Raw genomic sequence first — 13,341 nt, 5'->3', positions numbered from 1 at the left:
GTTCATGGTATATATTCCTTCCATATATTTAAGGAAATTGCTTAAGCTTGTTTTATGATTGCAAGAGTAAAAGATACTCATTATAAGAAAAACTAGTATAGAATGGTGCCTAGAATATTATGAGCACTGAAATATTTTTTTAAGGGAATGAAGAAATAAATGATGTCACATCATTATTTGTACCTACTAATAGTGTTTCATTACATGGATGTTACTTTTTAAAACCAATTCTGGATTGATGCATGTTTAGGTTGTTTCTGTTTATTATTATTGACAACATCTAAGTGTTCCTTTAAGGTAAATTTCGGGAAGTATAATTACTGCATTAAATGATTGGCACAGTTTTATGGCTTTAATTGCATGGTTAATCATCCTCCAGAAAACATGCAAAGAGTCACACTCCTGAACAGTATACAAATATTATAATTTGCTTAATATCATTTTGTCACAATTTTGATAAGAAAAAAAATCGATTTCTGCCAGGGCCACTGTATGGAGTTTGCATGTTCTCCCCAAGGCTGTGTGGGTTTTCTCTAGGTCCTCAGTTTGCCTCCCACATCCCAAAGATGCGCATGGGAGCCAAACCAGTGAGTCTCAATTGTCCCAGTCTGACTGAGTGTGGGTGCATCCTATGATGAGTGAGTGTCCTGTCCAGGATGTCCTCCCACTTTGCATCTTGAGCTGCTAGGAAAGGCTTTGGCCACCCACAACCCTGAACTGGAATAAACAGGTTGGAAAAGAAAGATCTTATTTGTTTTTATTCATCTTTTTAAAATAGATGTATATATACATTTTTATTTATTTTTTATTTATTTATCTCAATCTTTAAAATTAGAAGTGTTTTGGGTCTTTTTTAAAAGAAGTTTGATGATGTTTCTCTGACCAGAAATGTGTTGCAGGAACCTACCTCTTGTTTATCTCAATTAACCTATGTAATGGTTTCCAAATACCTATCAATGACATTGAAGACTTTTGTCTCTAGTCCACTGTATTGGCTGTCGTGATTTTAATCATTCTCTTGGATGCTTTTCAAAATAATATTAAAGACTTGGCATATCAGTGTTGTTCATTTATTTATTTTGATGAGAAACATCAATTTATTGTTTCACTTATTTATTCATTCCTTGATTCTTGTTTGAGCCCTGATTAGGCATCAAACCTTGGCAAACTGGGATGATATTCTAACCAACTGGGCTACCTGGCCAGGGCTCTCAGTGTTGTTTTACATGCATACAACATTTCTCACAAGCTAGATGGTAGCATCTCTCTCAGCCAACAAGCGAATGGATAATGGACAGCTTTTGTTAATAGTTTTGTAGCACTACATATATATCTCTACACTAATAAAAGAGTAAGATGCAAATTTACCGTACCATCACGACGCCCACCAGCCAATCAGGAGTGAGTATGAAAATTAATCCAACAAAGATGGAACCATGGCGACGATGCAGGCATTCCACACCACCCCAGCTGCTCCGCACCGCCCCAGCTGCTCCGGGCCTCTGGGCAGCGTGGGAAGGCGGAAACGTGGCTCTGGGCCGGAGCAAAGGCGGTGCCGGCAGCCAGGGGAAGGAAGGCCCATTCTTGCATGAATCTTCGTGCATTGGGCCTCTAGTATATATGTTTTCAATTGTTTCAGAGAGAGGAAGGGAGAGGGAGATAGAAACATCAATGATGAGGAAGAATCATAGATAGGCTGCCTCCTGTGCTCTCCCTACTGGGGACTGAGCCCAAATCCAGGGTATGTGCCCTGATCAGGAATCAAACCATGACCTCCTGGTTCATAGGTGGATGCTCAACCACTGACCTACACCAGCTGCGTGTGTAGCACTTTCTTTGACTACACAGAGGAGTTCCTACAAATTCTTCAAATCAAGTTGACTTTTTATACTCATATGTACTTTCTCCCCATTCACCAGACTCTGACTATAGATTCAATGACAGGACGGATACTAGTTGTTTTTTCTTTAGAGGAAAATAAAAAATAAACAAAATCCACCATAGCTAAAATTATCTTTTTACAAAGCAAGTCACTTGTAGCTCCTCTCAGTCTTTAGATGGCAAGTGAATTCCTTGATGAGTGCAGGTTTCCTCATCCCTGTAGGGAGGTGTAAGATGGTCAGGAGTGTGTAGCTACTCGGTGGGTCTAATGTGAGTCTTTCAAACTGAAGCTTATTTGCTTTGGCTGCGATTCTGACAGGCCTCCTTCCTGTGCTCTTGTTAGATTTTTCTGGCTACATTCATAAAATAGAGAGCCTGTCTCTTTGTGAATATTGAATTCCTCTATATGATAACTTGCGATTTTAATGAAACTTTGTTAATCTCTAAAACTTATGCTCTTATGTGTCTAGTCCCTCTAATCTTCCTGAGCTATTTTTACTGTTATTAGCTAACTGTTACTATCTTGTCTATTAGTGTAGTTCAGATTTTCTGTGAATTCTATTGAAAGATGGCCTATTGTCAGGCATCTTCTTCAATTCTAGTAGGAGAATTTTTAGCTATCTCATTTCCCCGAACTACTCTTGAGTCAAATACAGTGTACAAACTTAAAAAAAAAAAAAAGATGCCTCCATATATATTCAAATTACTTTAAAAAAATTTTAAATACGTTTTTATTGATTTCATAGTGGAAGGGAGAGCGAGAGAGAGAAACAAAACGATGAGGACCAAGCCTGAAACCCAGGTGAAACCCAGGAATGTGCTCTGACTGGCAATGGAACCGTGACTTCCTGGTTCATAGGTCGACGTTCAACCCTGAGCCACACTGGCTGGGCTCAAATTACATTTTAAGAAACATATTCCTTCCCATGACTTTAGAAATAGTAGTTACTCTGGGTAAAAGTTAGTAATACGGTGATTGAAACTACATGGAGCAAGAGTGACAGAGAAACACAACTCCGTATACATGGGCTTTGCTTTTTAAGGAAAAGGAGTAGATTTACCTAAAGCAGATATTGCCAAAAGAGCTACTATTGCCAAAATTGTTAGTCTCTGCATAACTTAAAACTATTAAAAATTGTTGTTGACTCCACAGAGCATTATTTTGTGAATTATATCTATTGATATTTGTCACACTAATACTTAAAACTAAGAATTTGAGAAATTGTGGTTTGTTTAGTTATCTATGAGAAAATCTGATTACACGAGGGTTATTCTAAACTTTTTTGAAGATGTCAGCCTCCAGGCTGTTCTCCTTTTAATGATCTTATATACCAAAATATTGCCAACTACAAAATTAGAGAAGACAAGAAACATTTTCCTCCTTCAACATTTCAAAATACTAAAATACCTAAAATTGTATCATAGAAAAGTCAAGGACCCTGTATGATACATAAATACTCTTGTTGCTCTTAGGTAAATAATGATGTCAAAACTGATAGCCACTTTTTATGAATAGGAATGATCTTTGAGATTATTATGATCATAAGAGTGACAGATTGTCATAAAATATATAAATATATCAAATATATAGCGGTAGAAGATTTGACTTTGGGTGGTAGGCACACAGTGCAATGTACTGATGATGTATCATAGAATTGTACACTTAAAACCCATATAATTTTTTTAAAAAGTGTTTCCTAGGATTGAATAAATTAATAAAGAGAATTTCACTGTGATTATTTGCTTAGATATTGTTGGTATAATTTTAAATTTCTATTTTCCAGATGAAGAAGCCCTCTTCCTTTCTTCTTAAGCCACCTCTCATGCATACAATTGAGTAAAATCTGCTTTATTTTTAAAGCTTAAATACAGCATTTAAAAATAATATTTGGTTCTTCCTGACTACCTATATTAGTTTTCCTAAGGTTGTCATAACAAATTACCACAAACTTGGTAGCTTAAAGTGACAGAAATTTATTCCCTGAACGCTCTGAAGGCCAGAAGTCTGAAAATCAGGTCAGCAGGGCTGGTTTCTTCTGAAGGCTCTGAGCGAGTCTGCCCCATGCCTCTCTCATAGTTCCTGATGGCAGCTGGCATTCCCTGGATTGTAGGTGAATCACTTCAGTCTCTGCCTCCATCTTCACATGAGCTTCCCCCTCAATGTGTGTGTGTCTCAAATCCCCTCCTTTCTCTTATAAGGACACAGTCATTGGGCTTAGGGCCCTCGCTAAATGCAGGATGATCTTAACTAGAGATTCTTAACATAATTACATCTGCACAGAGCCTATTTCCAAATAAGGTGTGAGGACTTCAAGATATCTTTATAGGGGACACAATATAACTCACTAAATTCCCTCTCCAGAATTCAAAAATGTATAGTAAGTCCCCTTAATTTTTATGGAAATACTTGTATAGGTACAATAAGAATATCTTTCTAAGGTTTTGCCTAGGGTATTTTGAAACTGAAACTCTAATCAGGTATGACAAGCTGCCTTTAAAGGTCAGGGAGAGGCTTTACTTATGGAGCTAATGCCTCCAAACTTCTTCCAAGAAAACTGGCCCAATACCTGGCTTACAGGGTCTCAGCCTTATCCTTAAGGCTGAGATTCTTCAAAACCTTAGGAAACTTCCAGAAATAGGAATTCACTTCCCTATATTAGGCTTGTTTTCTGGCCTTCTGATAAAAAAAAATAGAGCCTCTTAAGAACTAAAATCTATGATTCTTTATGAAAATATCCAGGCAGAAGTTCATTTTTGGCCTTTGTAGCTGTTTAGTACTCTATGTATGACTCAGGAACTGCAATGAAAAGTCAAGGACCCTGTATGATACATAAATATTCCTGTTGCTCTTAGGTAAATAATGATGTCAAAACTGATAGCCACTTTTTATGAATAGGAATGATCTTTGAGATTATTATGATCATAAGAGTGACAGACTGTCATAAAACATATTAATACTTCAAACTGTCAAAATTGAATATATACAGTTGCTTATCTCTTCCTCTAGAATGAAAGCTTGATAAAGGCAATGATTTGCTCTTGTTCAATACTATTATGTCCAGAAATTAGAGTAATTCCTGGTACATCTGAGGTGCTCAACAAATTAAAACTAAGAAAATTAAAATGTATGTATTCATTAATTTATTTTAAAATAACAATAGACCTATTACAAAAATAATTTTTTAAAAAATGGGTATTTTTTTTTCTTAAAAAACAATGAGGTGGAATTGTTTTACATTTTTGCCTATATCTTTAATATGTAGCTTAATAGAAGCCAGCTAGATTCTCATACCTGCATCTGCATTGAATTTGTTGCAGTACGTTGCAGTGTCTTGTTCTGGTTAAAGTATATGAAAAAAATATGGTCTTACTCCAATATGTAGCTTAGAAAAGGGGGAGAATATTTTAATGCCTTTTTAGATAATTATAAATATTCTTCTTTGATCTGTATCCCAAATCCACAAATGATAGTTACTTTTTAAAATATTGTATGTCAATTAGATTTTAAATAAAAAGACCTTCAATGTAATACCTTCTGGAAAACTAAAGTAAAACATTAGGGCTTCTAAACAGTGGCCCTGGATAAACATCAGAGCCATTATTGGGGTGGGGTAGTCTCAAGTCCTTTCTCATTTATCTAAAGCTCCTGGATCAATCAGGTAGCAAACTTTTGGAGCCATATGTGCAATAGAAAATCCAACTCAATTGCTAATAAGAGATGGAAGTTACCATTAGACAATTCAGGATAACCACGAGCAGAGGGTGAAGTGTTCAACTTCCTGGAGTCAGGTGGGTTACATGAAGGAAGTCAGAAATCCGAACTAACTCAGACTCGGGCTTCTCTGGGAGATAGAAGGGAAGAATGCAAAATAAGCAAGCTAGAGCCACATCTCCTTTATCTGGCATCTATATGAGTAGCTCAGGAGAAATTATATTTCTGTCTTAATCACTCAAAGGCAGCTACCAGACAGCTGGGGACCACTTTTATCCTATATAATAAAAGGGTAATATGCAAATTGACCCTAAAGGCAGAACGACTGGTCACTATGATGTGCATTGAACACCAGGGGGCAGACACTCAATGCAGGAGCTGTCCCCTGGTGGTCAGTGTGCTCCCACAGGGTGACCTTGGCACAACCACAAGCTTGGTTGAAGGCTGAGAGCTCAGCAGCGGTAGTGGGAGCCTCTCCCACCTCCTTGGAAACGCTAAGGACATCCGAGTGCAGCTTAGGCCCAATCCCCTGGGGAGCAGGCCTAAGCTGGCAAGTGGACATCACCCAATAGCTGCCAGAGGGCGCAGGCTGGGCTGAGGGACCTCTCCCCCCGCACCCTCCCACCGAGTGCACAAATTTTCGTGCACTGGGCTTCTAGTAGCTATATAAAGCCCACTAAAATTATTCAAACTAGCCCATCCTAAACTGTTCACCCTGCCTTTCCATTCCCAAGGAAATCTCAGTAAAGGCTCTGGCCTAATGCTTTCTCCTCCCACCTGTCTTCTGCTTCCTGACCACTCTGGTGTCTTTCCCACGTGGCCCTGTCTGGTGTGCTGTGCCTTCTGTCTCCTGGACCTATGAGTATAATAAACTGTTTCCCTGAGCCTCTCTTGTGTTTCCTCTTGGGGTCGCACATGACTGACCATACATAAAGACAAAACATTGGCCTTTTTCAGAGATTGAGGGTACGTGCAGAAGACTACAGCACATTTGTGGTTTCTTTGCTCTGGTCTTGGCCAGGTCACTGCTCCAACTACTCTCTCTGAATGAATGAAGCGTGAATGAAGTAGACTTTTTCACTGATTTTTTTTCAAACTCCTCTAGTGGTAAGGTTTTTTAAAAAATATATTTAATTGCTTTCTATTTCTAGCTTGTGAGTGAAGTAAATCAAATATGGATTTGTGGGTAGGAATAATTTGGTTCAAACTCCAAACTTCGCCACTTATTAATATTCCTTTGTTGGAGCTAATGCCCCCCCCCACCTTCCCCTGCTGTGTTCATGTTTTTATTCACTAAAAAGATGACTATAGTGCTTCCTTCAGTGGCATTAAATCCATAGTATGTGTAAAACACCTGACTCAAAGTAGACAATCTCCCTTTACAGCAAAGCTCACAGCTGCCAGACATGCTGAGACTTTCTAAAAGTCTATAGCTTTTCATCAAAGAATATAAAAGGAATAAATTTTCTTTGTTTCTAGATCATAGGTCATAGGCATTAATTCCTAAATTTCTATTGACAAAGCTCCATTCAATAAATAATTGTTCTGTTGATTACTTTGACTCCCTTCTTTCCCTGAGTCTATTGAAAATAAGATAACCCACCCATCATTTGGCAATAACTCAGTTTAATTCTAAATTGTAAATATCTTAATTTTTATTTTTTGTAATTATAAATATTTTTGAAGACATAAAATAAATAATAACATATTAATTTCCATGGTTTACTTCCTTCATATCCTCATACTGTGTTTGAAGTTTGAACTATCTTGTAACTATTTTGATTGGAAAGTTAGGATGGGTGGTGTCTTATGCTATTCAAAATGCATTTTAACATAATATTTTTTCTTTTTAACATTACATCTTTGTGCCCATTGCCTCTTCCCAGATTTTTTTTCCTCACCTAAGGACATGTTTATTGATTTTAAAAAAGGGAGGGAGAGAGAGAGATGTGATAGAGAAACATCTATGGTTACTTCCCATACCCACTCTAAATGGGGATCAAACCACAACCTAGGTATGCGCCCTGACTGGGAATTGAACCCGCACCTTTTGGTATATGGGAGGACTCTCCAACTAACTGAGCCACCCAGCCAGGGCTCTTCCCAAATTCTTGCTGCTTACTCACTGTGAACCCAATTTCCTGGTGACCATAATCATCCTCGGATATAAAATGAGCCGTCTGAAGTATTTTCACAACCATTTTATGAAATTAGAGCATTGTCCAAAAAATAAATGAAATACAGGGAAATGGGGGAAAAAAGCAAAAAACTTGACATGATCCATCCAGGTAGAGCTAAATTGTTTATGTCTTTCCAAGTCATTCTTTTCCTTCTTTTTAACAAAACAAAGGCCAATAATGCCAGAAGCCCCACAATTCCCTTCGGTACAGCCTACTTGCTTTCATCGTCAAAACATGAGAAGGGAAAACTTTCCAATTTTTTTAGGCACTCACAACTCTGAAACTAGCTTTGACCTTCTGCCAGTATAAATGAATTGCTTTAAGATAGTAGCTATTTCACAAAAATAATTAATTGGAATTCCCAGGCCAGATGACATTAATGCCAGAGAATCCAAATACTGAACCTAGCTGTAGATCAACCTCAGACCATGACAGGGAGGAGGAAAAGGAAATAGAAAACAAACAAAAAAAGTAGGTCCAAAGACTAAAGACAACACTTGGTATTAGATAATTCTTCATATTTTAGAATCTTGTATAATGTCTAATGATTTCACTCTACATGCCTTAGTCTGCCCTAGCAACACCAACTGTGCTTTTCTTGGCATCCTTTATAAACTACTCTAATCTCTGTGCAAGTTTCCTAGTGGAATCCTGTCTAGCACCCAGTTACACTTAGTGGAGCCAAAGTTCTCAATTCCTCAATCACTTACACCAGCCAGAGGCTCCTCTGACTGGCACACGTTTTCCTCACCAGAGCCACGGTTCTCTGCAGATCTGTGCTGATTCTACACACACTTCTGGTTGCAAGTTCATATTTGGATCCAGGCAGTAAGATCTGTTCAAAATCCAGAGCCCATTAAACTTCATCATCTTGAAGTTCACTGGCATAGTTCTTATTTTTAAGAAACAAAGTATGAAACACACATTCCACATTTACTAAGCATAACTTTCATCACCAAGGGATTTTCCATATTCAAAATATGAGCTTAGATTTGTCCTAAGCTTTATGAAAGAAATTCTTCTAAAGAAAGCCTTGATTTCAGTTGAGTAAGCATTCTTTAATTTGTATTTTCTCAAAATATTATTTCCAAAAAAGAGGAACTAAAAATGAGAAATTAGAAGATTCATCTATAGAGGTAACTTTAAAAATGAACACTGCCTCATGTTATCCTGGCCTTATATCAATTCTGGTCAATGCTCTAGAGAACACTGAGGCCATAACAATGTTTTATATAAAGGGTGTTGTTGTTGTTATTGTTTTACTTTTTAACATATCAAGAGTCATCAAGTGAATAAATGCAACTATCTATGTTTATACTTGAGGCATTACCTCCTTGGGATTTTATGAATCTTGAGGAGCCCAATATTGCTGTCATTAGAGATATTAATTTAATGTTTACACATTCAAAGTTGACATATTAATCCAAAGAAAATTTAAAAAATCTATTTTTCATATGCAATTCACTGAGTAGTACTAAAGTGACTGAACAATGAGTATGCTTACAAATTTGTTTTTCAAAGTAGTTTCTAAATATGATTTATTTCAATTTTCTTTTAGGAAATCAGTCCCTGATATATCTCTAGTGTCAGTTCTACATCCAGAGGTCTGAGAAATGTCATAGGTAGAGTATAATATGAATAAAAGAAAGAATGCTTGTAATAAACAGGAGCAGCAGCAGCAACAAAATACGGTAATAAATAAGGGCCAAAATATGCCTCTTGTCTCCAGCAGGCACAAAGACCTTCTTTGATAATAATAGTAAATAAATAAATAGCTAGCCATAGAGACATTTAACATTAGACTAAATTAGTCTATTTTTAAATTTCTTAGCTACTTCAAATTATTGTTATTTAGCAAGGTCCTCTAGAGGCATGTATATGGACTCATGAAGAAATGATTGAATTTAGGCTAAGCCCACATCATGGCTCTGATGTGCTGATTTATATTTGTAGAAAAGCATCTCTGAACATCCTAATGCATTCTTTTTATGTAAAAGGATATTTGCTATATTTGGGTAACCTTCAGATGATTCTAATATTGTAAATATAGATGACAGATGACAGATAGATGCTAGATGCCAGATAGATAGATAGATAGATAGATAGATAGATAGATAGATAGATAGATAGAGTATCTCATAAGATAGTCTCATTATTCTCTATCATTCTTTCCCTGTATTCTAGGTTCTAGGCAGTATTTACAAAGGATTGCAAATAGGAACAACGCACACAAATTGTGGGCACTTGTATTCCATAAAGTCAGAGGACTCTGCTGCCTGCCTACCAGGGCCCTCTCTCCTCCTCTCTGCTCTCCCTGCTGAAACCACAAGAGATGGTATCTACACTACTCCAGTGTATTTTGTGGTCAATCACAAAGAACAAAGGATCCTGACATGTTGCCAAATTTCTCTGGGGTCTTTTAAACAAATAGCCTTCCAATAGATTCCAGAAGAGAAAATATCAGCGCATGTGGTTTAGGGTCTTTTAGTCACACCAATTTTGAGAAGTGGCTGCCTTGCAGTAGTCCTGAAATCCTAAACTACCTAGGGAATGCCAGGTAAATGCTAGTTCTGAACACATTAAAAAGAAAAAAAAGGGGGAAAATCTTCACCATGATGGTCTCTCCCTGATGCAAGCTGTTTCTACATAGGCAAAGATATTACTATCCTTTAAGATGTATGAATCAAGATGTACAACAGTGTCAATGCCACCACTGTTTTTTCAATCTTAAACTCTCAATAGCAACTGAGGGTATTCTGTATTCAGGTAAAAATCACTTTACTAGCTAGTGTGATGCTGCACCATCTAATGATATGTCCAAGTGCAGAGATATTATGGATCATGTCATGAATGCATTTGTGATTTTTATACTACCTTTATAATGACCTAGTTCTTGCTTGTGTGATTCTCATTTAATTAATACAACATCGATTATATGTTATCATATTATGAGCACTTGTGCTAATATTATCTTCCTGAAATATTTGAAGACATGTTTTCATATGTCAAATCAATTTGTAGTTTTAAGTATTTTATTCAAAATTATTTGGATCATTGCTAAATAATTAAATTGAAATAAGAAATTTTAGTGAGTGCCTACTTTTTAATTATTTCAAAATTAATTCTATGTATAATCAGTGAAAAGTCACATATCCAAAACTGTATCACATCCTGCCTAGGACAACAGAGAGCAGCAACCAATTTGGTTAAAACCAGTAATAAGATAAATGCACATTCCAATTAGTCAATCAGAGAAATAGTCCAAATGGATCCTTATATCCTTGATAAAGAGGGGTTAGCTCTAGATAAAAACACTTACATGGTTAAAGATAAAATTTAGAAACATATGTCAAGGAATTCATTGCATAAAGTGTAGCTGGAGACACACATTTTATTAAAATTAATATGCTAAGGGACTTTGTGACTTCCAGTCCTTTTATCACTTTACTGCCTTTTGTCACCTTACAGCCTTCTTACTGATCAATTGCCTATTCAAATGTTCCTTTTTGCTTCCCCCCAGAGGAGGCAACTTCGTTTTTCTTGCAAACAGCTCCATTTCCTGTTTGGGGGCTGACATATAGATCTTCTTATGCTTCCATTAAAAGGTGTCATTAGTTCTATGGTATTTGACAACCATGTCTTCTTTCAAAGACGTGGAAGAGGTAGAAGGAGATTACTTCCCCTATTCCTGCTGTTACAAGATTGTTTATTTGATCTCTGGATGAAAGTTTCTGCAATTAAAATGTATTATGTACCTTTTAAATCTAATTCAACGGAGATTAGGCTAGTTTACCTTTCTAAATGTGGCATAATTAGTTGCAAAGAACCCAGGTATAGAACCAGACATAGCTGAGTCAAATCTCAGCTCTGCCTCAAGGAGCTATGTGACATTGAGGAGGCTTCTTAACTTCTCTGGATCTCATTTTCAATTAAATATAAAAAATATATTTGGAATATGTTTGTAGAAAAGCATCTCTGAACATCCTAATGCATTTCTTTGGAATAGTTCAGATAATTAAAAGAGATAATATTTTAAATACTTTGTTTAGTGAGCAGTGAGTATTAGGACTTTAATAAATATCGTTTCCTTCCTTCTTTCTGTTCATGTGGTTAAAGTGCTTATATTATTTCTCCTAGAAAAGGAATCCTAATTTAAGGAGATACCATGTATTAGGAGAATAGAATCGGTTCTGGCACCATAAAGACCTGGGCACTCTTACTAGTTGAGTGATGGTTTAATTCTCCAAAACTATTTCCTCATCTGCTAATGCAAGCAGCACCTACTGAGCCTTGTACTTATTACTAGGTGTACCAGTTAATAATGGCTGATTTTGTAATCAAAGAAAACACAATAATTTCAAGAGAAACATCAAAAGTGCTTTATTCAAAGTAATGTCCTTCGCTAGCTACACATTTCCCCTTCAGGTAATTTGTAGATACTGTCCCAATAGAACTTTTCTTGTTTTGAGGCAAACCATTCAGAGACTCAATTTTCCACTTCTTCATAAGTTTTGAAGTGCTGCTCAGAAAGTGCATGTGCCATCGATCGGAACAAGTGGTAACCTGAAGGAGCAAGATCTGGTGAATACAGCGGATGGGTTAATACTTCCCAGGCAAGATCTTTTAATGTGTCTTTAACTGGTTTTGAAGTGTGTGATGGTGCATCATCATGAAGGAAAATTACTTTGCTATGTCTTCTGGAATATTCTGGTACTTTCGTGATCAAAGCGTGGTTCAAATTAAATATTTGTTGTTGGTAGGGATCAGTATTAACGATTTCACCTGGTTTTAGAAGCTCATAATCCACCACACCTTCCTGATCCCACCAAACGCAGAGCATTGTTTTCTTACCTAAGCGAATTGGCCTTGCACTTGATGTTGATGGTTGACCTGGATCAACCCATGATTCTGTGCACTTGGGATTCTCAAAATAAATCCACTTTTCATCGCCAGTCACAATTCGATGCAAAAAAGACTTTCTTTTGTGCCATTGAAGCAACATTTTACTGATGATTTTTCGGTTTTCCATTTGTCTTTTGTTCAGTTGATGTAGCACCCACTTTCCTTCCTTTAAAATCTTTCCCATTGCTTGTAAATGATCGGAAATTGTTTGCTGAGCAACGTTTAATCTTTCTGCAAGTTGTTTTTCAGTTTGACACGCATCTTCATCCAATAATACTTGTAATTGTTGGTCTTCAAACTTTTTTGGTTGACCTGGATGTTCTTTGTCTTTCACATGGAAATTATGATTTTAAAGCATTCATACCAGCATTCACAAGTATCTTGAGATGGAGCGTGTTTACCATAAGCTTCCCAAGGTATACTATAACTTTCAGCAGCACTTTTCTTCAAAATAATGAATTATAACTCCCCACAAATGCTCTTTTTTTGGCACGAAATTCAACATTTTTGAGCGTAAAAATACTTATGATGTTAACATCTTCAGCAAATTTGACATATGAAGTTTTGAAGCTTGTTGTCAATACAACAAAATAGCATACATATCAAATCGCAGATATATCAACATATGTGTAACTCCATCTATTGAAAAAATCCACATTAACTGGT

Source organism: Cnephaeus nilssonii (assembly GCF_951640355.1).
Source record: "Cnephaeus nilssonii genome assembly, chromosome: 12".
NCBI lineage: Eukaryota > Metazoa > Chordata > Mammalia > Chiroptera > Vespertilionidae > Cnephaeus > Cnephaeus nilssonii.
This window is presented reverse-complemented; position numbering follows the sequence as displayed.